Raw genomic sequence first — 24613 nt, 5'->3', positions numbered from 1 at the left:
AAACGTTATACAAAGATCTATTGTGCATGCTTTTTCCGCCTCCATTTTACCGATCACTATACATTCAATGGCCAGGTCACGATGTTCTAAAGCGAGTTCGTAAAATGTATGTATCCCCTTGCTGCAAAACGTTCTTTTATAAACTACATAGTGAAACCATACCGGTTAAAACATGGCTACAGAAAAAGGGTATCTTTGTCTCTTCTGTTAACTGTCGCCTTTGTGACGTGCCAGAGACGATTGAACATTGTTTTATTAGCTGCACTGACGCCATACTATTTTGGGATGTCCTCCAACGGACTTTACAAAAAGACTTTGACATCAACGCTCATACTGTGCGATACCTGCTGCCGACCGCTGATAATAGTGCCCCTTTTGATATGTTTTTTCTCATCGGAATGCACAGTTTGTGGAAAACGCGAATGATGGACAGAAACGCCGAAACGGTTGTACCTACAAGGGTGAATTTCATCCAAATGACCCTACACCTAAAGCAGGTTTATGATGAACTTGATACCCAGCCGGACTGGTACCCCATTTTGGTGAGGTGCCTATCCTTACCACCCTTCTAAAGTGGAACCACATTTCTACCCACAGTATGCACGATGCCTTTTCTCTGGGTGACTTTCAGTGTGCTCTCCATTCTCTGACTTTGCACAACTGGTGAATATCGGGTGGTTGCTACTGTAATAAATACCATGAAAGAAAGAAAAAAAAAAAATCGGCCATACCATGCTGAATACGCCGGTTCTCGTCCGATCCCCGAAGCTAAGCAGCATTGGGCTCGGTCAGTACTTGGGAGGGAGACCACCTGGGAACACCGAGTGCTGATGGCACCCTTCTTTTTGCTTTTTTTTTTTATTGCGTGCTTCTGTGACTTAATTTTTTTTCTTTTTTTTACACTCACGTGTGGTTGGTTTTATTTACTGTTACGTTCAACTGGCGCAGCCTACTGGTAGAGCCAACGTCGAAGTGCAAAAACAATATGCAAGCCGCTAGGCGATTGTACGCGCAGTGACGGTGGTAACCGGTATAAGTAATGGTGCAAAATTTAGTCGCACAAACTGCTAACCGTTTACCTATTACACCCGTATCCAGCTCAGTGACAATCAATAACTTGGCTCATTACTAGCGCCAAACGTGGGCTGCAGCGGACGCACATCGTTGCGCTCGTCCTCTTGTTTTATTGCGAGCTCGACTCGGCAGCGACTAACCACAACAAACGGAGCAATCCACGTACACGACGTGTGCCTGTACTGTCAACGGAAAGACAGTGCCGCGTGCGTGCTGCAGCAATACGTTGCGAATGCACATAGCACGATACAGGTGCAGTCGTAAACATAGCATCCCTGCCATCGGCCATACCATGCTGAATACGCCGGTTCTCGTCCGATCCCCGAAGCTAAGCAGCATTGGGCTCGGTCAGTACTTGGGAGGGAGACCACCTGGGAACACCGAGTTCTGATGGCACCCTTCTTTTTGCTTTTTTTTTTTTATTGCGTGCTTCTGTGACTTAATTTTTTTTCTTTTTTTTACACTCACGTGTGGTTGGTTTTATTTACTGTTACGTTCAACTGGCGCAGCCTACTGGTAGAGCCAACGTCGAAGTGCAAAAACAATATGCAAGCCGCTAGGCGATTGTACGCGCAGTGACGGTGGTAACCGGTATAAGTAATGGTGCAAAATTTAGTCGCACAAACTGCTAACCGTTCACCTATTACACCCGTATCCAGCTCAGTGACAATCAATAACTTGGCTCATTACTAGCGCCAAACGTGGGCTGCAGCGGACGCACATCGTTGCGCTCGTCCTCTTGTTTTATTGCGAGCTCGACTCGGCAGCGACTAACCACAACAAACGGAGCAATCCACGTACACGACGTGTGCCTGTACTGTCAACGGAAAGACAGTGCCGCGTGCGTGCTGTAGCAATACGTTGCGAATGCACATAGCACGATACAGGTGCAGTCGTAAACATAGCATCCCTGCCATCGGCCATACCATGCTGAATACGCCGGTTCTCGTCCGATCCCCGAAGCTAAGCAGCATTGGGCTCGGTCAGTACTTGGGAGGGAGACCACCTGGGAACACCGAGTGCTGATGGCACCCTTCTTTTTGCTTTTTTTTTTATTGCGTGCTTCTGTGACTTAATTTTTTTTCTTTTTTTTTACACTCACGTGTGGTTGGTTTTATTTACTGTTACGTTCAACTGGCGCAGCCTACTGGTAGAGCCAACGTCGAAGTGCAAAAACAATATGCAAGCCGCTAGGCGATTGTACGCGCAGTGACGGTGGTAACCGGTATAAATAATGGTGCAAAATTTAGTCGCACAAACTGCTAACCGTTTACCTATTACACCCGTATCCAGCTCAGTGACAATCAATAACTTGGCTCATTACTAGCGCCAAACGTGGGCTGCAGCGGACGCACATCGTTGCGCTCGTCCTCTTGTTTTATTGCGAGCTCGACTCGGCAGCGACTAACCACAACAAACGGAGCAATCCACGTACACGACGTGTGCCTGTACTGTCAACGGAAAGACAGTGCCGCGTGCGTGCTGTAGCAATACGTTGCGAATGCACATAGCACGATACAGGTGCAGTCGTAAACATAGCATCCCTGCCATCGGCCATACCATGCTGAATACGCCGGTTCTCGTCCGATCCCCGAAGCTAAGCAGCATTGGGCTCGGTCAGTACTTGGGAGGGAGACCACCTGGGAACACCGAGTGCTGATGGCACCCTTCTTTTTGCTTTTTTTTTTTTATTGCGTGCTTCTGTGACTTAATTTTTTTTCTTTTTTTTACACTCACGTGTGGTTGGTTTTATTTACTGTTACGTTCAACTGGCGCAGCCTACTGGTAGAGCCAACGTCGAAGTGCAAAAACAATATGCAAGCCGCTAGGCGATTGTACGCGCAGTGACGGTGGTAACCGGTATAAGTAATGGTGCAAAATTTAGTCGCACAAACTGCTAACCGTTTACCTATTACACCCGTATCCAGCTCAGTGACAATCAATAACTTGGCTCATTACTAGCGCCAAACGTGGGCTGCAGCGGACGCACATCGTTGCGCTCGTCCTCTTGTTTTATTGCGAGCTCGACTCGGCAGCGACTAACCACAACAAACGGAGCAATCCACGTACACGACGTGTGCCTGTACTGTCAACGGAAAGACAGTGCCGCGTGCGTGCTGTAGCAATACGTTGCGAATGCACATAGCACGATACAGGTGCAGTCGTAAACATAGCGTCCCTGCCATCGGCCATACCATGCTGAATACGCCGGTTCTCGTCCGATCCCCGAAGCTAAGCAGCATTGGGCTCGGTCAGTACTTGGGAGGGAGACCACCTGGGAACACCGAGTGCTGATGGCACCCTTCTTTTTGCTTTTTTTTTATTGCGTGCTTCTGTGACTTAATTTTTTTTCTTTTTTTTACACTCACGTGTGGTTGGTTTTATTTACTGTTACGTTCAACTGGCGCAGCCTACTGGTAGAGCCAACGTCGAAGTGCAAAAACAATATGCAAGCCGCTAGGCGATTGTACGCGCAGTGACGGTGGTAACCGGTATAAGTAATGGTGCAAAATTTAGTCGCACAAACTGCTAACCGTTTACCTATTACACCCGTATCCAGCTCAGTGACAATCAATAACTTGGCTCATTACTAGCGCCAAACGTGGGCTGCAGCGGACGCACATCGTTGCGCTCGTCCTCTTGTTTTATTGCGAGCTCGACTCGGCAGCGACTAACCACAACAAACGGAGCAATCCACGTACACGACGTGTGCCTGTACTGTCAACGGAAAGACAGTGCCGCGTGCGTGCTGCAGCAATACGTTGCGAATGCACATAGCACGATACAGGTGCAGTCGTAAACATAGCATCCCTGCCATCGGCCATACCATGCTGAATACGCCGGTTCTCGTCCGATCCCCGAAGCTAAGCAGCATTGGGCTCGGTCAGTACTTGGGAGGGAGACCACCTGGGAACACCGAGTGCTGATGGCACCCTTCTTTTTGCTTTTTTTTTTTTATTGCGTGCTTCTGTGACTTAATTTTTTTTCTTTTTTTTACACTCACGTGTGGTTGGTTTTATTTACTGTTACGTTCAACTGGCGCAGCCTACTGGTAGAGCCAACGTCGAAGTGCAAAAACAATATGCAAGCCGCTAGGCGATTGTACGCGCAGTGACGGTGGTAACCGGTATAAGTAATGGTGCAAAATTTAGTCGCACAAACTGCTAACCGTTTACCTATTACACCCGTATCCAGCTCAGTGACAATCAATAACTTGGCTCTTTACTAGCGCCAAACGTGGGCTGCAGCGGACGCACATCGTTGCGCTCGTCCTCTTGTTTTATTGCGAGCTCGACTCGGCAGCGACTAACCACAACAAACGGAGCAATCCACGTACACGACGTGTGCCTGTACTGTCAACGGAAAGACAGTGCCGCGTGCGTGCTGTAGCAATACGTTGCGAATGCACATAGCACGATACAGGTGCAGTCGTAAACATAGCATCCCTGCCATCGGCCATACCATGCTGAATACGCCGGTTCTCGTCCGATCCCCGAAGCTAAGCAGCATTGGGCTCGGTCAGTACTTGGGAGGGAGACCACCTGGGAACACCGAGTGCTGATGGCACCCTTCTTTTTGCTTTTTTTTTTTTATTGCATGCTTCTGTGACTTAATTTTTTTTCTTTTTTTTACACTCACGTGTGGTTGGTTTTATTTACTGTTACGTTCAACTGGCGCAGCCTACTGGTAGAGCCAACGTCGAAGTGCAAAAACAATATGCAAGCCGCTAGGCGATTGTACGCGCAGTGACGGTGGTAACCGGTATAAATAATGGTGCAAAATTTAGTCGCACAAACTGCTAACCGTTTACCTATTACACCCGTATCCAGCTCAGTGACAATCAATAACTTGGCTCATTACTAGCGCCAAACGTGGGCTGCAGCGGACGCACATCGTTGCGCTCGTCCTCTTGTTTTATTGCGAGCTCGACTCGGCAGCGACTAACCACAACAAACGGAGCAATCCACGTACACGACGTGTGCCTGTACTGTCAACGGAAAGACAGTGCCGCGTGCGTGCTGTAGCAATACGTTGCGAATGCACATAGCACGATACAGGTGCAGTCGTAAACATTGCATCCCTGCCATCGGCCATACCATGCTGAATACGCCGGTTCTCGTCCGATCCCCGAAGCTAAGCAGCATTGGGCTCGGTCAGTACTTGGGAGGGAGACCACCTGGGAACACCGAGTGCTGATGGCACCCTTCTTTTTGCTTTTTTTTTTTTATTGCGTGCTTCTGTGACTTAATTTTTTTTGTTTTTTTTACACTCACGTGTGGTTGGTTTTATTTACTGTTACGTTCAACTGGCGCAGCCTACTGGTAGAGCCAACGTCGAAGTGCAAAAACAATATGCAAGCCGCTAGGCGATTGTACGCGCAGTGACGGTGGTAACCGGTATAAGTAATGGTGCAAAATTTAGTCGCACAAACTGCTAACCGTTTACCTATTACACCCGTATCCAGCTCAGTGACAATCAATAACTTGGCTCATTACTAGCGCCAAACGTGGGCTGCAGCGGACGCACATCGTTGCGCTCGTCCTCTTGTTTTATTGCGAGCTGGACTCGGCAGCGACTAACCACAACAAACGGAGCAATCCACGTACACGACGTGTGCCTGTACTGTCAACGGAAAGACAGTGCCGCGTGCGTGCTGCAGCAATACGTTGCGAATGCACATAGCACGATACAGGTGCAGTCGTAAACATAGCATCCCTGCCATCGGCCATACCATGCTTTTTTTTTTTTTTTTTTTGAATACGCCGGTTCTCGTCCGATCCCCGAAGCTAAGCAGCATTGGGCTCGGTCAGTACTTGGGAGGGAGACCACCTGGGAACACCGAGTGCTGATGGCACCCTTCTTTTTGCTTTTTTTTTTTTATTGCGTGCTTCTGTGACTTAATTTTTTTTCTTTTTTTTACACTCACGTGTGGTTGGTTTTATTTACTGTTACGTTCAACTGGCGCAGCCTACTGGTAGAGCCAACGTCGAAGTGCAAAAACAATATGCAAGCCGCTAGGCGATTGTACGCGCAGTGACGGTGGTAACCGGTATAAGTAATGGTGCAAAATTTAGTCGCACAAACTGCTAACCGTTTACCTATTACACCCGTATCCAGCTCAGTGACAATCAATAACTTGGCTCATTACTAGCGCCAAACGTGGGCTGCAGCGGACGCACATCGTTGCGCTCGTCCTCTTGTTTTATTGCGAGCTCGACTCGGCAGCGACTAACCACAACAAACGGAGCAATCCACGTACACGACGTGTGCCTGTACTGTCAACGGAAAGACAGTGCCGCGTGCGTGCTGTAGCAATACGTTGCGAATGCACATAGCACGATACAGGTGCAGTCGTAAACATAGCGTCCCTGCCATCGGCCATACCATGCTGAATACGCCGGTTCTCGTCCGATCCCCGAAGCTAAGCAGCATTGGGCTCGGTCAGTACTTGGGAGGGAGACCACCTGGGAACACCGAGTGCTGATGGCACCCTTCTTTTTGCTTTTTTTTTTTATTGCGTGCTTCTGTGACTTAATTTTTTTTCTTTTTTTTACACTCACGTGTGGTTGGTTTTATTTACTGTTACGTTCAACTGGCGCAGCCTACTGGTAGAGCCAACGTCGAAGTGCAAAAACAATATGCAAGCCGCTAGGCGATTGTACGCGCAGTGACGGTGGTAACCGGTATAAGTAATGGTGCAAAATTTAGTCGCACAAACTGCTAACCGTTTACCTATTACACCCGTATCCAGCTCAGCGACAATCAATAACTTGGCTCATTACTAGCGCCAAACGTGGGCTGCAGCGGACGCACATCGTTGCGCTCGTCCTCTTGTTTTATTGCGAGCTCGACTCGGCAGCGACTAACCACAACAAACGGAGCAATCCACGTACACGACGTGTGCCTGTACTGTCAACGGAAAGACAGTGCCGCGTGCGTGCTGTAGCAATACGTTGCGAATGCACATAGCACGATACAGGTGCAGTCGTAAACATAGCGTCCCTGCCATCGGCCATACCATGCTGAATACGCCGGTTCTCGTCCGATCCCCGAAGCTAAGCAGCATTGGGCTCGGTCAGTACTTGGGAGGGAGACCACCTGGGAACACCGAGTGCTGATGGCACCCTTCTTTTTGCTTTTTTTTTTTATTGCGTGCTTCTGTGACTTAATTTTTTTTCTTTTTTTTACACTCACGTGTGGTTGGTTTTATTTACTGTTACGTTCAACTGGCGCAGCCTACTGGTAGAGCCAACGTCGAAGTGCAAAAACAATATGCAAGCCGCTAGGCGATTGTACGCGCAGTGACGGTGGTAACCGGTATAAGTAATGGTGCAAAATTTAGTCGCACAAACTGCTAACCGTTTACCTATTACACCCGTATCCAGCTCAGTGACAATCAATAACTTGGCTCATTACTAGCGCCAAACGTGGGCTGCAGCGGACGCACATCGTTGCGCTCGTCCTCTTGTTTTATTGCGAGCTCGACTCGGCAGCGACTAACCACAACAAACGGAGCAATCCACGTACACGACGTGTGCCTGTACTGTCAACGGAAAGACAGTGCCGCGTGCGTGCTGCAGCAATACGTTGCGAATGCACATAGCACGATACAGGTGCAGTCGTAAACATAGCATCCCTGCCATCGGCCATACCATGCTGAATACGCCGGTTCTCGTCCGATCCCCGAAGCTAAGCAGCATTGGGCTCGGTCAGTACTTGGGAGGGAGACCACCTGGGAACACCGAGTGCTGATGGCACCCTTCTTTTTGCTTTTTTTTTTTATTGCGTGCTTCTGTGACTTAATTTTTTTTCTTTTTTTTACACTCACGTGTGGTTGGTTTTATTTACTGTTACGTTCAACTGGCGCAGCCTACTGGTAGAGCCAACGTCGAAGTGCAAAAACAATATGCAAGCCGCTAGGCGATTGTACGCGCAGTGACGGTGGTAACCGGTATAAGTAATGGTGCAAAATTTAGTCGCACAAACTGCTAACCGTTTACCTATTACACCCGTATCCAGCTCAGTGACAATCAATAACTTGGCTCATTACTAGCGCCAAACGTGGGCTGCAGCGGACGCACATCGTTGCGCTCGTCCTCTTGTTTTATTGCGAGCTCGACTCGGCAGCGACTAACCACAACAAACGGAGCAATCCACGTACACGACGTGTGCCTGTACTGTCAACGGAAAGACAGTGCCGCGTGCGTGCTGTAGCAATACGTTGCGAATGCACATAGCACGATACAGGTGCAGTCGTAAACATAGCATCCCTGCCATCGGCCATACCATGCTGAATACGCCGGTTCTCGTCCGATCCCCGAAGCTAAGCAGCATTGGGCTCGGTCAGTACTTGGGAGGGAGACCACCTGGGAACACCGAGTGCTGATGGCACCCTTCTTTTTGCTTTTTTTTTTTTATTGCGTATTCTGTGACTTAATTTTTTTTCTTTTTTTTTACACTCACGTGTGGTTGGTTTTATTTACTGTTACGTTCAACTGGCGCAGCCTACTGGTAGAGCCAACGTCGAAGTGCAAAAACAATATGCAAGCCGCTAGGCGATTGTACGCGCCGTGACGGTGGTAACCGGTATAAGTAATGGTGCAAAATTTAGTCGCACAAACTGCTAACCGTTTACCTATTACACCCGTATCCAGCTCAGTGACAATCAATAACTTGGCTCATTACTAGCGCCAAACGTGGGCTGCAGCGGACGCACATCGTTGCGCTCGTCCTCTTGTTTTATTGCGAGCTCGACTCGGCAGCGACTAACCACAACAAACGGAGCAATCCACGTACACGACGTGTGCCTGTACTGTCAACGGAAAGACAGTGCCGCGTGCGTGCTGTAGCAATACGTTGCGAATGCACATAGCACGATACAGGTGCAGTCGTAAACATAGCATCCCTGCAATCGGCCATACCATGCTGAATACGCCGGTTCTCGTCCGATCCCCGAAGCTAAGCAGCATTGGGCTCGGTCAGTACTTGGGAGGGAGACCACCTGGGAACACCGAGTGCTGATGGCACCCTTCTTTTTGCTTTTTTTTTTTTATTGCGTGCTTCTGTGACTTAATTTTTTTTCTTTTTTTTACACTCACGTGTGGTTGGTTTTATTTACTGTTACGTTCAACTGGCGCAGCCTACTGGTAGAGCCAACGTCGAAGTGCAAAAACAATATGCAAGCCGCTAGGCGATTGTACGCGCAGTGACGGTGGTAACCGGTATAAGTAATGGTGCAAAATTTAGTCGCACAAACTGCTAACCGTTTACCTATTACACCCGTATCCAGCTCAGTGACAATCAATAACTTGGCTCATTACTAGCGCCAAACGTGGGCTGCAGCGGACGCACATCGTTGCGCTCGTCCTCTTGTTTTATTGCGAGCTCGACTCGGCAGCGACTAACCACAACAAACGGAGCAATCCACGTACACGACGTGTGCCTGTACTGTCAACGGAAAGACAGTGCCGCGTGCGTGCTGTAGCAATACGTTGCGAATGCACATAGCACGATACAGGTGCAGTCGTAAACATAGCATCCCTGCCATCGGCCATACCATGCTGAATACGCCGGTTCTCGTCCGATCCCCGAAGCTAAGCAGCATTGGGCTCGGTCAGTACTTGGGAGGGAGACCACCTGGGAACACCGAGTGCTGATGGCACCCTTCTTTTTGCTTTTTTTTTTTATTGCGTGCTTCTGTGACTTAATTTTTTTTCTTTTTTTTACACTCACGTGTGGTTGGTTTTATTTACTGTTACGTTCAACTGGCGCAACCTACTGGTAGAGCCAACGTCGAAGTGCAAAAACAATATGCAAGCCGCTAGGCGATTGTACGCGCAGTGACGGTGGTAACCGGTATAAGTAATGGTGCAAAATTTAGTCGCACAAACTGCTAACCGTTTACCTATTACACCCGTATCCAGCTCAGTGACAATCAATAACTTGGCTCATTACTAGCGCCAAACGTGGGCTGCAGCGGACGCACATCGTTGCGCTCGTCCTCTTGTTTTATTGCGAGCTCGACTCGGCAGCGACTAACCACAACAAACGGAGCAATCCACGTACACGACGTGTGCCTGTACTGTCAACGGAAAGACAGTGCCGCGTGCGTGCTGTAGCAATACGTTGCGAATGCACATAGCACGATACAGGTGCAGTCGTAAACATAGCATCCCTGCCATCGGCCATACCATGCTGAATACGCCGGTTCTCGTCCGATCCCCGAAGCTAAGCAGCATTGGGCTCGGTCAGTACTTGGGAGGGAGACCACCTGGGAACACCGAGTGCTGATGGCACCCTTCTTATTGCTTTTTTTTTTATTGCGTGCTTCTGTGACTTAATTTTTTTTCTTTTTTTTACACTCACGTGTGGTTGGTTTTATTTACTGTTACGTTCAACTGGCGCAGCCTACTGGTAGAGCCAACGTCGAAGTGCAAAAACAATATGCAAGCCGCTAGGCGATTGTACGCGCAGTGACGGTGGTAACCGGTATAAGTAATGGTGCAAAATTTAGTCGCACAAACTGCTAACCGTTTACCTATTACACCCGTATCCAGCTCAGTGACAATCAATAACTTGGCTCATTACTAGCGCCAAACGTGGGCTGCAGCGGACGCACATCGTTGCGCTCGTCCTCTTGTTTTATTGCGAGCTCGACTCGGCAGCGACTAACCACAACAAACGGAGCAATCCACGTACACGACGTGTGCCTGTACTGTCAACGGAAAGACAGTGCCGCGTGCGTGCTGTAGCAATACGTTGCGAATGCACATAGCACGATACAGGTGCAGTCGTAAACATAGCATCCCTGCAATCGGCCATACCATGCTGAATACGCCGGTTCTCGTCCGATCCCCGAAGCTAAGCAGCATTGGGCTCGGTCAGTACTTGGGAGGGAGACCACCTGGGAACACCGAGTGCTGATGGCACCCTTCTTTTTGCTTTTTTTTTTTATTGCGTGCTTCTGTGACTTAATTTTTTTTCTTTTTTTTACACTCACGTGTGGTTGGTTTTATTTACTGTTACGTTCAACTGGCGCAGCCTACTGGTAGAGCCAACGTCGAAGTGCAAAAACAATATGCAAGCCGCTAGGCGATTGTACGCGCAGTGACGGTGGTAACCGGTATAAGTAATGGTGCAAAATTTAGTCGCACAAACTGCTAACCGTTTACCTATTACACCCGTATCCAGCTCAGTGACAATCAATAACTTGGCTCATTACTAGCGCCAAACGTGGGCTGCAGCGGACGCACATCGTTGCGCTCGTCCTCTTGTTTTATTGCGAGCTCGACTCGGCAGCGACTAACCACAACAAACGGAGCAATCCACGTACACGACGTGTGCCTGTACTGTCAACGGAAAGACAGTGCCGCGTGCGTGCTGTAGCAATACGTTGCGAATGCACATAGCACGATACAGGTGCAGTCGTAAACATAGCATCCCTGCCATCGGCCATACCATGCTGAATACGCCGGTTCTCGTCCGATCCCCGAAGCTAAGCAGCATTGGGCTCGGTCAGTACTTGGGAGGGAGACCACCTGGGAACACCGAGTGCTGATGGCACCCTTCTTTTTGCTTTTTTTTTTTATTGCGTGCTTCTGTGACTTAATTTTTTTTCTTTTTTTTACACTCACGTGTGGTTGGTTTTATTTACTGTTACGTTCAACTGGCGCAACCTACTGGTAGAGCCAACGTCGAAGTGCAAAAACAATATGCAAGCCGCTAGGCGATTGTACGCGCAGTGACGGTGGTAACCGGTATAAGTAATGGTGCAAAATTTAGTCGCACAAACTGCTAACCGTTTACCTATTACACCCGTATCCAGCTCAGTGACAATCAATAACTTGGCTCATTACTAGCGCCAAACGTGGGCTGCAGCGGACGCACATCGTTGCGCTCGTCCTCTTGTTTTATTGCGAGCTCGACTCGGCAGCGACTAACCACAACAAACGGAGCAATCCACGTACACGACGTGTGCCTGTACTGTCAACGGAAAGACAGTGCCGCGTGCGTGCTGTAGCAATACGTTGCGAATGCACATAGCACGATACAGGTGCAGTCGTAAACATAGCATCCCTGCCATCGGCCATACCATGCTGAATACGCCGGTTCTCGTCCGATCCCCGAAGCTAAGCAGCATTGGGCTCGGTCAGTACTTGGGAGGGAGACCACCTGGGAACACCGAGTGCTGATGGCACCCTTCTTTTTGCTTTTTTTTTTATTGCGTGCTTCTGTGACTTAATTTTTTTTCTTTTTTTTACACTCACGTGTGGTTGGTTTTATTTACTGTTACGTTCAACTGGCGCAGCCTACTGGTAGAGCCAACGTCGAAGTGCAAAAACAATATGCAAGCCGCTAGGCGATTGTACGCGCAGTGACGGTGGTAACCGGTATAAGTAATGGTGCAAAATTTAGTCGCACAAACTGCTAACCGTTTACCTATTACACCCGTATCCAGCTCAGTGACAATCAATAACTTGGCTCATTACTAGCGCCAAACGTGGGCTGCAGCGGACGCACATCGTTGCGCTCGTCCTCTTGTTTTATTGCGAGCTCGACTCGGCAGCGACTAACCACAACAAACGGAGCAATCCACGTACACGACGTGTGCCTGTACTGTCAACGGAAAGACAGTGCCGCGTGCGTGCTGTAGCAATACGTTGCGAATGCACATAGCACGATACAGGTGCAGTCGTAAACATAGCATCCCTGCAATCGGCCATACCATGCTGAATACGCCGGTTCTCGTCCGATCCCCGAAGCTAAGCAGCATTGGGCTCGGTCAGTACTTGGGAGGGAGACCACCTGGGAACACCGAGTGCTGATGGCACCCTTCTTTTTGCTTTTTTTTTTTATTGCGTGCTTCTGTGACTTAATTTTTTTTCTTTTTTTTACACTCACGTGTGGTTGGTTTTATTTACTGTTACGTTCAACTGGCGCAGCCTACTGGTAGAGCCAACGTCGAAGTGCAAAAACAATATGCAAGCCGCTAGGCGATTGTACGCGCAGTGACGGTGGTAACCGGTATAAGTAATGGTGCAAAATTTAGTCGCACAAACTGCTAACCGTTTACCTATTACACCCGTATCCAGCTCAGTGACAATCAATAACTTGGCTCATTACTAGCGCCAAACGTGGGCTGCAGCGGACGCACATCGTTGCGCTCGTCCTCTTGTTTTATTGCGAGCTCGACTCGGCAGCGACTAACCACAACAAACGGAGCAATCCACGTACACGACGTGTGCCTGTACTGTCAACGGAAAGACAGTGCCGCGTGCGTGCTGTAGCAATACGTTGCGAATGCACATAGCACGATACAGGTGCAGTCGTAAACATAGCATCCCTGCCATCGGCCATACCATGCTGAATACGCCGGTTCTCGTCCGATCCCCGAAGCTAAGCAGCATTGGGCTCGGTCAGTACTTGGGAGGGAGACCACCTGGGAACACCGAGTGCTGATGGCACCCTTCTTTTTGCTTTTTTTTTTTTATTGCATGCTTCTGTGACTTAATTTTTTTTCTTTTTTTTACACTCACGTGTGGTTGGTTTTATTTACTGTTACGTTCAACTGGCGCAGCCTACTGGTAGAGCCAACGTCGAAGTGCAAAAACAATATGCAAGCCGCTAGGCGATTGTACGCGCAGTGACGGTGGTAACCGGTATAAGTAATGGTGCAAAATTTAGTCGCACAAACTGCTAACCGTTTACCTATTACACCCGTATCCAGCTCAGTGACAATCAATAACTTGGCTCATTACTAGCGCCAAACGTGGGCTGCAGCGGACGCACATCGTTGCGCTCGTCCTCTTGTTTTATTGCGAGCTCGACTCGGCAGCGACTAACCACAACAAACGGAGCAATCCACGTACACGACGTGTGCCTGTACTGTCAACGGAAAGACAGTGCCGCGTGCGTGCTGTAGCAATACGTTGCGAATGCACATAGCACGATACAGGTGCAGTCGTAAACATAGCATCCCTGCCATCGGCCATACCATGCTGAATACGCCGGTTCTCGTCCGATCCCCGAAGCTAAGCAGCATTGGGCTCGGTCAGTACTTGGGAGGGAGACCACCTGGGAACACCGAGTGCTGATGGCACCCTTCTTTTTGCTTTTTTTTTTATTGCGTGCTTCTGTGACTTAATTTTTTTTCTTTTTTTTACACTCACGTGTGGTTGGTTTTATTTACTGTTACGTTCAACTGGCGCAGCCTACTGGTAGAGCCAACGTCGAAGTGCAAAAACAATATGCAAGCCGCTAGGCGATTGTACGCGCAGTGACGGTGGTAACCGGTATAAGTAATGGTGCAAAATTTAGTCGCACAAACTGCTAACCGTTTACCTATTACACCCGTATCCAGCTCAGTGACAATCAATAACTTGGCTCATTACTAGCGCCAAACGTGGGCTGCAGCGGACGCACATCGTTGCGCTCGTCCTCTTGTTTTATTGCGAGCTCGACTCGGCAGCGACTAACCACAACAAACGGAGCAATCCACGTACACGACGTGTGCCTGTACTGTCAACGGAAAGACAGTGCCGCGTGCGTGCTGTAGCAATACGTTGCGAATGCACATAGCACGATACAGGTGCAGTCGTAAACATAGCATCCCTGCAATCGGCCATACCATGCTGAATACGCCGGTTCTCGTCCGATCCCCGAAGCTAAGCAGCATTGGGCTCGGTCAGTACTTGGGAGGGAGACCACCTGGGAACACCGAGTGCTGATGGCACCCTTCTTTTTGCTTTTTTTTTTTTATTGCGTGCTTCTGTGACTTAATTTTTTTTCTTTTTTTTACACTCACGTGTGGTTGGTTTTATTTACTGTTACGTTCAACTGGCGCAGCCTACTGGTAGAGCCAACGTCGAAGTGCAAAAACAATATGCAAGCCGCTAGGCGATTGTACGCGCAGTGACGGTGGTAACCGGTATAAGTAATGGTGCAAAATTTAGTCGCACAAACTGCTAACCGTTTACCTATTACACCCGTATCCAGCTCAGTGACAATCAATAACTTGGCTCATTACTAGCGCCAAACGTGGGCTGCAGCGGACGCACATCGTTGCGCTCGTCCTCTTGTTTTATTGCGAGCTCGACTCGGCAGCGACTAACCACAACAAACGGAGCAATCCACGTACACGACGTGTGCCTGTACTGTCAACGGAAAGACAGTGCCGCGTGCGTGCTGTAGCAATACGTTGCGAATGCACATAGCACGATACAGGTGCAGTCGTAAACATAGCATCCCTGCCATCGGCCATACCATGCTGAATACGCCGGTTCTCGTCCGATCCCCGAAGCTAAGCAGCATTGGGCTCGGTCAGTACTTGGGAGGGAGACCACCTGGGAACACCGAGTGCTGATGGCACCCTTCTTTTTGCTTTTTTTTTTATTGCGTGCTTCTGTGACTTAATTTTTTTTCTTTTTTTTACACTCACGTGTGGTTGGTTTTATTTACTGTTACGTTCAACTGGCGCAGCCTACTGGTAGAGCCAACGTCGAAGTGCAAAAACAATATGCAAGCCGCTAGGCGATTGTACGCGCAGTGACGGTGGTAACCGGTATAAGTAATGGTGCAAAATTTAGTCGCACAAACTGCTAACCGTTTACCTATTACACCCGTATCCAGCTCAGTGACAATCAATAACTTGGCTCATTACTAGCGCCAAACGTGGGCTGCAGCGGACGCACATCGTTGCGCTCGTCCTCTTGTTTTATTGCGAGCTCGACTCGGCAGCGACTAACCACAACAAACGGAGCAATCCACGTACACGACGTGTGCCTGTACTGTCAACGGAAAGACAGTGCCGCGTGCGTGCTGTAGCAATACGTTGCGAATGCACATAGCACGATACAGGTGCAGTCGTAAACATAGCATCCCTGCAATCGGCCATACCATGCTGAATACGCCGGTTCTCGTCCGATCCCCGAAGCTAAGCAGCATTGGGCTCGGTCAGTACTTGGGAGGGAGACCACCTGGGAACACCGAGTGCTGATGGCACCCTTCTTTTTGCTTTTTTTTTATTGCGTGCTTCTGTGACTTAATTTTTTTTCTTTTTTTTACACTCACGTGTGGTTGGTTTTATTTACTGTTACGTTCAACTGGCGCAGCCTACTGGTAGAGCCAACGTCGAAGTGCAAAAACAATATGCAAGCCGCTAGGCGATTGTACGCGCAGTGACGGTGGTAACCGGTATAAGTAATGGTGCAAAATTTAGTCGCACAAACTGCTAACCGTTTACCTATTACACCCGTATCCAGCTCAGTGACAATCAATAACTTGGCTCATTACTAGCGCCAAACGTGGGCTGCAGCGGACGCACATCGTTGCGCTCGTCCTCTTGTTTTATTGCGAGCTCGACTCGGCAGCGACTAACCACAACAAACGGAGCAATCCACGTACACGACGTGTGCCTGTACTGTCAACGGAAAGACAGTGCCGCGTGCGTGCTGTAGCAATACGTTGCGAATGCACATAGCACGATACAGGTGCAGTCGTAAACATAGCATCCCTGCCATCGGCCATACCATGCTGAATACGCCGGTTCTCGTCCGATCCCCGAAGCTAAGCAGCATTGGGCTCGGTCAGTACTTGGGAGGGAGACCACCTGGGAACACCGAGTGCTGATGGCACCCTTCTTTTTGCTTTTTTTTTTTTATTGCGTGCTTCTGTGACTTAATTTTTTTTCTTTTTTTTACACTCACGTGTGGTTGGTTTTATTTACTGTTACGTTCAACTGGCGCAGCCTACTGGTAGAGCCAACGTCGAAGTGCAAAAACAATATGCAAGCCGCTAGGCGATTGTACGCGCAGTGACGGTGGTAACCGGTATAAGTAATGGTGCAAAATTTAGTCGCACAAACTGCTAACCGTTTACCTATTACACCCGTATCCAGCTCAGTGACAATCAATAACTTGGCTCATTACTAGCGCCAAACGTGGGCTGCAGCGGACGCACATCGTTGCGCTCGTCCTCTTGTTTTATTGCGAGCTCGACTCGGCAGCGACTAACCACAACAAACGGAGCAATCCACGTACACGACGTGTGCCTGTACTGTCAACGGAAAGACAGTGCCGCGTGCGTGCTGTAGCAATACGTTGCGAATGCACATAGCACGATACAGGTGCAGTCGTAAACATAGCATCCCTGCCATCGGCCATACCATGCTGAATACGCCGGTTCTCGTCCGATCCCCGAAGCTAAGCAGCATTGGGCTCGGTCAGTACTTGGGAGGGAGACCACCTGGGAACACCGAGTGCTGATGGCACCCTTCTTTTTGCTTTTTTTTTTATTGCGTGCTTCTGTGACTTAATTTTTTTTCTTTTTTTTACACTCACGTGTGGTTGGTTTTATTTACTGTTACGTTCAACTGGCGCAGCCTACTGGTAGAGCCAACGTCGAAGTGCAAAAACAATATGCAAGCCGCTAGGCGATTGTACGCGCAGTGACGGTGGTAACCGGTATAAGTAATGGTGCAAAATTTAGTCGCACAAACTGCTAACCGTTTACCTATTACACCCGTATCCAGCTCAGTGACAATCAATAACTTGGCTCATTACTAGCGCCAAACGTGGGCTGCAGCGGACGCACATCGTTGCGCTCGTCCTCTTGTTTTATTGCGAGCTCGACTCGGCAGCGACTAACCACAACAAACGGAGCAATCCACGTACACGACGTGTGCCTGTACTGTCAACGGAAAGACAGTGCCGCGTGCGTGCTGTAGCAATACGTTGCGAATGCACATAGCACGATACAGGTGCAGTCGTAAACATAGCATCCCTGCCATCGGCCATACCATGCTGAATACGCCGGTTCTCGTCCGATCCCCGAAGCTAAGCAGCATTGGGCTCGGTCAGTACTTGGGAGGGAGACCACCTGGGAACACCGAGTGCTGATGGCACCCTTCTTTTTGCTTTTTTTTTTTATTGCGTGCTTCTGTGACTTAATTTTTTTTCTTTTTTTTACACTCACGTGTGGTTGGTTTTATTTACTGTTACGTTCAACTGGCGCAGCCTACTGGTAGAGCCAACGTCGAAGTGCAAAAACAATATGCAAGCCGCTAGGCGATTGTACGCGCAGTGACGGTGGTAACCGGTATAAGTAATGGTGCAAAATTTAGTCGCACAAACTGCTAACCGTTTACCTATTACACCCGTATCCAGCTCAGTGACAATCAATAACTTGGCTCATTACTAGCGCCAAACGTGGGCTGCAGCGGACGCACATCGTTGCGCTCGTCCTCTTGTTTTATTGCGAGCTCGACTCGGCAGCGACTAACCACAACAAACGGAGCAATCCACGTACACGACGTGTGCCTGTACTGTCAACGGAAAGACAGTGCCGCGTGCGTGCTGTAGCAATACGTTGCGAATGCACATAGCACGATACAGGTGCAGTCGTAAACATAGCATCCCTGCCATCGGCCATACCATGCTGAATACGCCGGTTCTCGTCCGATCCCCGAAGCTAAGCAGCATTGGGCTCGGTCAGTACTTGGGAGGGAGACCACCTGGGAACACCGAGTGCTGATGGCACCCTTCTTTTTGCTTTTTTTTTTTTATTGCGTGCTTCTGTGACTTAATTTTTTTTCTTTTTTTACACTCACGTGTGGTTGGTTTTATTTACTGTTACGTTCAACTGGCGCAGCCTACTGGTAGAGCCAACGTCGAAGTGCAAAAACAATATGCAAGCCGCTAGGCGATTGTACGCGCAGTGACGGTGGTAACCGGTATAAGTAATGGTGCAAAATTTAGTCGCACAAACTGCTAACCGTTTACCTATTACACCCGTATCCAGCTCAGTGACAATCAATAACTTGGCTCATTACTAGCGCCAAACGTGGGCTGCAGCGGACGCACATCGTTGCGCTCGTCCTCTTGTTTTATTGCGAGCTCGACTCCGCAGCGACTAACCACAACAAACGGAGCAATCCACGTACACGACGTGTGCCTGTACTGTCAACGGAAAGACAGTGCCGCGTGCGTGCTGTAGCAATACGTTGCGAATGCACATAGCACGATACAGGTGCAGTCGTAAACATAGCATCCCTGCCATCGGCCATACCATGCTGAATACGCCGGTTCTCGTCCGATCCCCGAAGCTAAGCAGCATTGGGCTCGGTCAGTACTTGGGAGGGAGACCACCTGGGAACACCGAGTGCTGATGGCACCCTTCTTTTTGCTTTTTTTTTTTATTGCGTGCTTCTGTGACTTAACTTTTTTTCTTTTTTTTACACTCACGTGTGGTTGGTTTTATTTACTGTTACGTTCAACTGGCGCAGCCTACTGGTAGAGCCAACGTCGAAGTGCAAAAACAATATGCAAGCCGCTAGGCGATTGTACGCGCAGTGACGGTGGTAACCGGTATAAGTAATGGTGCAAAATTTAGTCGCACAAACTGCTAACCGTTTACCTATTACACCCGTATCCAGCTCAGTGACAATCAATAACTTGGCTCATTACTAGCGCCAAACGTGGGCTGCAGCGGACGCACATCGTTGCGCTCGTCCTCTTGTTTTATTGCGAGCTCGACTCGGCAGCGACTAACCACAACAAACGGAGCAATCCACGTACACGACGTGTGCCTGTACTGTCAACGGAAAGACAGTGCCGCGTGCGTGCTGCAGCAATACGTTGCGAATGCACATAGCACGATACAGGTGCAGTCGTAAACATAGCATCCCTGCCATCGGCCATACCATGCTGAATACGCCGGTTCTCGTCCGATCCCCGAAGCTAAGCAGCATTGGGCTCGGTCAGTACTTGGGAGGGAGACCACCTGGGAACACCGAGTGCTGATGGCACCCTTCTTTTTGCTTTTTTTTTTATTGCGTGCTTCTGTGACTTAATTTTTTTTCTTTTTTTTACACTCACGTGTGGTTGGTTTTATTTACTGTTACGTTCAACTGGCGCAGCCTACTGGTAGAGCCAACGTCGAAGTGCAAAAACAATATGCAAGCCGCTAGGCGATTGTACGCGCAGTGACGGTGGTAACCGGTATAAGTAATGGTGCAAAATTTAGTCGCACAAACTGCTAACCGTTTACCTATTACACCCGTATCCAGCTCAGTGACAATCAATAACTTGGCTCATTACTAGCGCCAAACGTGGGCTGCAGCGGACGCACATCGTTGCGCTCGTCCTCTTGTTTTATTGCGAGCTCGACTCGGCAGCGACTAACCACAACAAACGGAGCAATCCACGTACACGACGTGTGCCTGTACTGTCAACGGAAAGACAGTGCCGCGTGCGTGCTGTAGCAATACGTTGCGAATGCACATAGCACGATACAGGTGCAGTCGTAAACATAGCATCCCTGCCATCGGCCATACCATGCTGAATACGCCGGTTCTCGTCCGATCCCCGAAGCTAAGCAGCATTGGGCTCGGTCAGTACTTGGGAGGGAGACCACCTGGGAACACCGAGTGCTGATGGCACCCTTCTTTTTGCTTTTTTTTTTTTTATTGCGTGCTTCTGTGACTTAATTTTTTTTCTTTTTTTTACACTCACGTGTGGTTGGTTTTATTTACTGGTACGTTCAACTGGCGCAGCCTACTGGTAGAGCCAACGTCGAAGTGCAAAAACAATATGCAAGCCGCTAGGCGATTGTACGCGCAGTGACGGTGGTAACCGGTATAAGTAATGGTGCAAAATTTAGTCGCACCAACTGCTAACCGTTTACCTATTACACCCGTATCCAGCTCAGTGACAATCACTAACTTGGCTCATTACTAGCGCCAAACGTGGGCTGCAGCGGACGCACATCGTTGCGCTCGTCCTCTTGTTTTATTGCGAGCTCGACTCGGCAGCGACTAACCACAACAAACGGAGCAATCCACGTACACGACGTGTGCCTGTACTGTCAACGGAAAGACAGTGCCGCGTGCGTGCTGTAGCAATACGTTGCGAATGCACATAGCACGATACAGGTGCAGTCGTAAACATAGCATCCCTGCCATCGGCCATACCATGCTGAATACGCCGGTTCTCGTCCGATCCCCGAAGCTAAGCAGCATTGGGCTCGGTCAGTACTTGGGAGGGAGACCACCTGGGAACACCGAGTGCTGATGGCACCCTTCTTTTTGCTTTTTTTTTTATTGCGTGCTTCTGTGACTTAATTTTTTTTCTTTTTTTTACACTCACGTGTGGTTGGTTTTATTTACTGTTACGTTCAACTGGCGCAGCCTACTGGTAGAGCCAACGTCGAAGTGCAAAAACAATATGCAAGCCGCTAGGCGATTGTACGCGCAGTGACGGTGGTAACCGGTATAAGTAATGGTGCAAAATTTAGTCGCACAAACTGCTAACCGTTTACCTATTACACCCGTATCCAGCTCAGTGACACTCAATAACTTGGCTCATTACTAGCGCCAAACGTGGGCTGCAGCGGACGCACATCGTTGCGCTCGTCCTCTTGTTTTATTGCGAGCTCGACTCGGCAGCGACTAACCACAACAAACGGAGCAATCCACGTACACGACGTGTGCCTGTACTGTCAACGGAAAGACAGTGCCGCGTGCGTGCTGTAGCAATACGTTGCGAATGCACATAGCACGATACAGGTGCAGTCGTAAACATAGCATCCCTGCCATCGGCCATACCATGCTGAATACGCCGGTTCTCGTCCGATCCCCGAAGCTAAGCAGCATTGGGCTCGGTCAGTACTTGGGAGGGAGACCACCTGGGAACACCGAGTGCTGATGGCACCCTTCTTTTTGCTTTTTTTTTTTTTTATTGCGTGCTTCTGTGACTTAATTTTTTTTCTTTTTTTTACACTCACGTGTGGTTGGTTTTATTTACTGTTACGTTCAACTGGCGCAGCCTACTGGTAGAGCCAACGTCGAAGTGCAAAAACAATATGCAAGCCGCTAGGCGATTGTACGCGCAGTGACGGTGGTAACCGGTATAAGTAATGGTGCAAAATTTAGTCGCACAAACTGCTAACCGTTTACCTATTACACCCGTATCCAGCTCAGTGACAATCAATAACTTGGCTCATTACTAGCGCCAAACGTGGGCTGCAGCGGACGCACATCGTTGCGCTCGTCCTCTTGTTTTATTGCGAGCTCGACTCGGCAGCGACTAACCACAACAAACGGAGCAATCCACGTACACGACGTGTGCCTGTACTGTCAACGGAAAGACAGTGCCGCGTGCGTGCTGCAGCAATACGTTGCGAATGCACATAGCACGATACAGGTGCAGTCGTAAACATAGCATCCCTGCCATCGGCCATACCATGCTCATTTCTGCATCCGGCAGCCGAGCTGTTCGGATCGTAGGGTCATGGCCTCTTCCGGGGCAGCGACAGCGGCCTCCTTTGGTCGCGGAAACAGGATTACAGAAGATGATAAGGAATATCCGTTCATTTTGCCTCAACTGCCAAAAGGACGAGTTGCGATTAACACCGTGTTTTTGCACGGTGATGTGCGTGCGAGACCATACAAAGTCGAAGATTTCAGGGACGCCCTACTGCCGACGGGCCTTCTGCCGGACGTGGTATGCATAGGGGCGTACCAGATAAATCACGTCTGGGCGGTGACCCTGAATGATGCGACTGCGACGAAAAGACTGGTTTCCCTAAAGGACCTGCAAGTGAAGGGACGACGATGCGTCATCGTGGACCCGCAGGACCAGCAGGTGAAGCTTAGGCTTCACTGGCTGTTGTACGGAGTGGCTGACGAGGACGTCCGGACAGCGTTCGCGGCTTTCGGCAAGGTGGAAGAGGTGAGCCGGGAGCGGTGGCGAGTCGAAGGCATGGGAAGCAAGACGTCGACCACCAGGACGGTGCTCCTCAAGCTAAAGAACGGCGTCAAAGTTGAGGACCTTCCGCATCAGGTCCGCGTCGGCGGAGAGTTGGCCTTGGTGGTTGTGCCCGGTCGACCCATGCAGTGCCTGCGCTGCCAAGGCACGGGGCACGTCCGCCGAGAGTGTAAAGTCCCACGCTGTTCCAGGTGCAGACGTTTCGGCCACGTTGACGCTGAATGCGTCAAATCCTACGCCGCCGTGACAGGACCAGCAGCGACTGACGTTGCTGAGGAGCACATCATGGACGTGGTTGAGACGGAGGACGCCGCCAAAGGAACTGGAGACTTGGTCTCGACAGCCACACTTGGAGGGTCATCTACCGCTGGCGCTGAAAGCACGGTGGCTGAGGCTGCCGAGAAGACGGGCAAACCGGTACAGGTCCTGCCTGCAGTGAGCCTTGCTACGGGGGGCGTTAACGAAGACGCACCCGACAACGACACGACAGCAATGCTGCAGGACAAGGAAGTCAATGACGGTGAGCGGACTGCGATTATTGGTGCCCCAGTCAAGCGCCCCCACGACGAGGCCAAGGACAAGGACGGCGGTGCCACCAGCACCAGCGAGGGGCCGCCGACGAAGGCGCCTCAAGGAAGGCGGATGGGCTACAAGCCAAAACCCAATGTACCACCTGGAAAGAAGCCTGTGGGCAAAACGGCCACGCTTGACGACACAAACAAGCCGGGAGGTCCCGGAGACGGCTAGCCGAGGGCTAGTCGTGAACGGTAAGCACCATGCTCCGGGCCTGCTTTTCTCGCTAGCTGAAAATGGCTGAAATACCGTCCCTTATTATTGCCACATTGAACGTGCGAGGCTTGGCGGCTAGTCGTAGGCAAAGTCAGGTCCTACGGTTGGTCACTGACCACAACTTAGACGTACTAGCCGTCCAAGAGACTAAGGTTGATGGAGAGGAGCAGACCGGGAGCATGGTGCGACGATTCACGCACAGATATTTTGCGGTGGTTAGTCATGCGGTAGGCACGTCCGGGGGGTGCATTCTGTTCGTCAAGAAGCTGCCTGGACTGCAGATTCAAAGTGTATATTCCTGTGAATCTGGAAGGATTGTTTTTTGCGATGTCGTGATATGTAATGTTGAATTCCGTGTCATATGCGTCTACGCTCCGAATTCAGTCGAGGAGCGTGTCTCCTTTTTTTCTAACCTTTCTAAGCATGTCCGCTGTGATAAGCGCGTTATTTTGTTAGGGGACTTTAATTGTGTGTTAAATGCCAGAGACCGAGTGAATAATGCAGGTGTGCGCGACAAAAGCAGTAGCGTATTATCAAATCTAATAGGAGAAAATGAACTTGACGATGTTTTCGAGTGTCTGGAAGGGGGGCGTGAAGTGACTTTTACTCGTTTTCAGGGTAGTAGTCATGCACGACTGGATCGAATGTACATGTCGTTGGACATGATTCCAAGATGCCACAGTTATTGTGTAGTGCCCGTGTCGTTTTCGGACCACTGCCTCGTAAAATGTCACATAGGTGTAGTGAAAACGAAACATGCTTTTAATTGGGATCTATGGAAAATGAATGCCTTGTTACTAAATGATCAGTGGTTTGTAAAAGCAGTAAGGGATGCGGTTAACGAAGTATTCGATGATGCAACGGAAACAATAGCGGAGAAGTGGGAATGTTTTAAACAGAAGGTTAAAATTAAAGCCATAGAAAGATCGAGTTGCATAAAATTCGAGAGGGAAATGAAAGAAAAGGGCTTAAGAAGACTGCTTGAGCAG

The 24613-nt window shown here is 49.5% G+C and overlaps 31 non-coding genes and 3 pseudogenes across 31 annotated transcripts; all 34 read left to right on the top strand.

Moving 5' to 3' along the window:
- The first annotated feature begins 717 nt into the window (after nt 1–717).
- LOC126534570 (5S ribosomal RNA) lies at nt 718–836 on the top strand (annotated as a pseudogene).
- A 515-nt stretch (nt 837–1351) lies between these two features.
- LOC126534542 (5S ribosomal RNA) lies at nt 1352–1470 on the top strand (annotated as a pseudogene).
- A 516-nt stretch (nt 1471–1986) lies between these two features.
- LOC126534290 (5S ribosomal RNA) lies at nt 1987–2105 on the top strand. The gene has a single exon (XR_007600300.1). It is a non-coding gene; the product is annotated as a 5S ribosomal RNA (ribosomal RNA).
- Nucleotides 2106–2620: 515 nt separating this feature from the next.
- Nucleotides 2621–2739, top strand: LOC126534294 (5S ribosomal RNA). The gene has a single exon (XR_007600301.1). It is a non-coding gene; the product is annotated as a 5S ribosomal RNA (ribosomal RNA).
- Nucleotides 2740–3255: 516 nt separating this feature from the next.
- LOC126534299 (5S ribosomal RNA) lies at nt 3256–3374 on the top strand. The gene has a single exon (XR_007600308.1). It is a non-coding gene; the product is annotated as a 5S ribosomal RNA (ribosomal RNA).
- A 513-nt stretch (nt 3375–3887) lies between these two features.
- On the top strand, nt 3888–4006 carry LOC126534305 (5S ribosomal RNA). Its single transcript, XR_007600309.1, has one exon. It is a non-coding gene; the product is annotated as a 5S ribosomal RNA (ribosomal RNA).
- A 516-nt stretch (nt 4007–4522) lies between these two features.
- LOC126534309 (5S ribosomal RNA) lies at nt 4523–4641 on the top strand. The gene has a single exon (XR_007600310.1). It is a non-coding gene; the product is annotated as a 5S ribosomal RNA (ribosomal RNA).
- A 516-nt stretch (nt 4642–5157) lies between these two features.
- On the top strand, nt 5158–5276 carry LOC126534316 (5S ribosomal RNA). The gene has a single exon (XR_007600311.1). It is a non-coding gene; the product is annotated as a 5S ribosomal RNA (ribosomal RNA).
- A 516-nt stretch (nt 5277–5792) lies between these two features.
- LOC126534272 (5S ribosomal RNA) lies at nt 5793–5929 on the top strand (annotated as a pseudogene).
- Nucleotides 5930–6445: 516 nt separating this feature from the next.
- Nucleotides 6446–6564, top strand: LOC126534324 (5S ribosomal RNA). The gene has a single exon (XR_007600315.1). It is a non-coding gene; the product is annotated as a 5S ribosomal RNA (ribosomal RNA).
- Nucleotides 6565–7079: 515 nt separating this feature from the next.
- Nucleotides 7080–7198, top strand: LOC126534328 (5S ribosomal RNA). The gene has a single exon (XR_007600316.1). It is a non-coding gene; the product is annotated as a 5S ribosomal RNA (ribosomal RNA).
- Nucleotides 7199–7713: 515 nt separating this feature from the next.
- Nucleotides 7714–7832, top strand: LOC126534340 (5S ribosomal RNA). Its single transcript, XR_007600321.1, has one exon. It is a non-coding gene; the product is annotated as a 5S ribosomal RNA (ribosomal RNA).
- Nucleotides 7833–8347: 515 nt separating this feature from the next.
- On the top strand, nt 8348–8466 carry LOC126534346 (5S ribosomal RNA). The gene has a single exon (XR_007600323.1). It is a non-coding gene; the product is annotated as a 5S ribosomal RNA (ribosomal RNA).
- Nucleotides 8467–8982: 516 nt separating this feature from the next.
- On the top strand, nt 8983–9101 carry LOC126534504 (5S ribosomal RNA). The gene has a single exon (XR_007600380.1). It is a non-coding gene; the product is annotated as a 5S ribosomal RNA (ribosomal RNA).
- Nucleotides 9102–9617: 516 nt separating this feature from the next.
- Nucleotides 9618–9736, top strand: LOC126534352 (5S ribosomal RNA). Its single transcript, XR_007600326.1, has one exon. It is a non-coding gene; the product is annotated as a 5S ribosomal RNA (ribosomal RNA).
- Nucleotides 9737–10251: 515 nt separating this feature from the next.
- Nucleotides 10252–10370, top strand: LOC126534356 (5S ribosomal RNA). The gene has a single exon (XR_007600334.1). It is a non-coding gene; the product is annotated as a 5S ribosomal RNA (ribosomal RNA).
- A 514-nt stretch (nt 10371–10884) lies between these two features.
- LOC126534513 (5S ribosomal RNA) lies at nt 10885–11003 on the top strand. Its single transcript, XR_007600381.1, has one exon. It is a non-coding gene; the product is annotated as a 5S ribosomal RNA (ribosomal RNA).
- Nucleotides 11004–11518: 515 nt separating this feature from the next.
- Nucleotides 11519–11637, top strand: LOC126534363 (5S ribosomal RNA). Its single transcript, XR_007600336.1, has one exon. It is a non-coding gene; the product is annotated as a 5S ribosomal RNA (ribosomal RNA).
- Nucleotides 11638–12152: 515 nt separating this feature from the next.
- Nucleotides 12153–12271, top strand: LOC126534372 (5S ribosomal RNA). Its single transcript, XR_007600343.1, has one exon. It is a non-coding gene; the product is annotated as a 5S ribosomal RNA (ribosomal RNA).
- A 514-nt stretch (nt 12272–12785) lies between these two features.
- Nucleotides 12786–12904, top strand: LOC126534520 (5S ribosomal RNA). Its single transcript, XR_007600382.1, has one exon. It is a non-coding gene; the product is annotated as a 5S ribosomal RNA (ribosomal RNA).
- Nucleotides 12905–13419: 515 nt separating this feature from the next.
- LOC126534379 (5S ribosomal RNA) lies at nt 13420–13538 on the top strand. Its single transcript, XR_007600347.1, has one exon. It is a non-coding gene; the product is annotated as a 5S ribosomal RNA (ribosomal RNA).
- A 516-nt stretch (nt 13539–14054) lies between these two features.
- Nucleotides 14055–14173, top strand: LOC126534386 (5S ribosomal RNA). The gene has a single exon (XR_007600348.1). It is a non-coding gene; the product is annotated as a 5S ribosomal RNA (ribosomal RNA).
- A 514-nt stretch (nt 14174–14687) lies between these two features.
- Nucleotides 14688–14806, top strand: LOC126534527 (5S ribosomal RNA). The gene has a single exon (XR_007600383.1). It is a non-coding gene; the product is annotated as a 5S ribosomal RNA (ribosomal RNA).
- Nucleotides 14807–15322: 516 nt separating this feature from the next.
- On the top strand, nt 15323–15441 carry LOC126534390 (5S ribosomal RNA). The gene has a single exon (XR_007600349.1). It is a non-coding gene; the product is annotated as a 5S ribosomal RNA (ribosomal RNA).
- Nucleotides 15442–15955: 514 nt separating this feature from the next.
- Nucleotides 15956–16074, top strand: LOC126534535 (5S ribosomal RNA). The gene has a single exon (XR_007600384.1). It is a non-coding gene; the product is annotated as a 5S ribosomal RNA (ribosomal RNA).
- A 513-nt stretch (nt 16075–16587) lies between these two features.
- On the top strand, nt 16588–16706 carry LOC126534394 (5S ribosomal RNA). The gene has a single exon (XR_007600351.1). It is a non-coding gene; the product is annotated as a 5S ribosomal RNA (ribosomal RNA).
- A 516-nt stretch (nt 16707–17222) lies between these two features.
- LOC126534406 (5S ribosomal RNA) lies at nt 17223–17341 on the top strand. Its single transcript, XR_007600353.1, has one exon. It is a non-coding gene; the product is annotated as a 5S ribosomal RNA (ribosomal RNA).
- Nucleotides 17342–17855: 514 nt separating this feature from the next.
- LOC126534411 (5S ribosomal RNA) lies at nt 17856–17974 on the top strand. The gene has a single exon (XR_007600355.1). It is a non-coding gene; the product is annotated as a 5S ribosomal RNA (ribosomal RNA).
- A 515-nt stretch (nt 17975–18489) lies between these two features.
- On the top strand, nt 18490–18608 carry LOC126534419 (5S ribosomal RNA). The gene has a single exon (XR_007600360.1). It is a non-coding gene; the product is annotated as a 5S ribosomal RNA (ribosomal RNA).
- Nucleotides 18609–19123: 515 nt separating this feature from the next.
- Nucleotides 19124–19242, top strand: LOC126534426 (5S ribosomal RNA). Its single transcript, XR_007600362.1, has one exon. It is a non-coding gene; the product is annotated as a 5S ribosomal RNA (ribosomal RNA).
- A 515-nt stretch (nt 19243–19757) lies between these two features.
- LOC126534434 (5S ribosomal RNA) lies at nt 19758–19876 on the top strand. The gene has a single exon (XR_007600364.1). It is a non-coding gene; the product is annotated as a 5S ribosomal RNA (ribosomal RNA).
- Nucleotides 19877–20390: 514 nt separating this feature from the next.
- On the top strand, nt 20391–20509 carry LOC126534440 (5S ribosomal RNA). Its single transcript, XR_007600365.1, has one exon. It is a non-coding gene; the product is annotated as a 5S ribosomal RNA (ribosomal RNA).
- Nucleotides 20510–21026: 517 nt separating this feature from the next.
- LOC126534446 (5S ribosomal RNA) lies at nt 21027–21145 on the top strand. Its single transcript, XR_007600367.1, has one exon. It is a non-coding gene; the product is annotated as a 5S ribosomal RNA (ribosomal RNA).
- Nucleotides 21146–21659: 514 nt separating this feature from the next.
- On the top strand, nt 21660–21778 carry LOC126534453 (5S ribosomal RNA). The gene has a single exon (XR_007600371.1). It is a non-coding gene; the product is annotated as a 5S ribosomal RNA (ribosomal RNA).
- The last annotated feature ends 2835 nt before the right edge of the window (nt 21779–24613 follow it).

This window comes from Dermacentor andersoni, chromosome 4 (assembly GCF_023375885.2).
Source record: "Dermacentor andersoni chromosome 4, qqDerAnde1_hic_scaffold, whole genome shotgun sequence".
Classification (NCBI taxonomy): domain Eukaryota; kingdom Metazoa; phylum Arthropoda; class Arachnida; order Ixodida; family Ixodidae; genus Dermacentor; species Dermacentor andersoni.
This window is presented reverse-complemented; position numbering and strand designations above follow the sequence as displayed.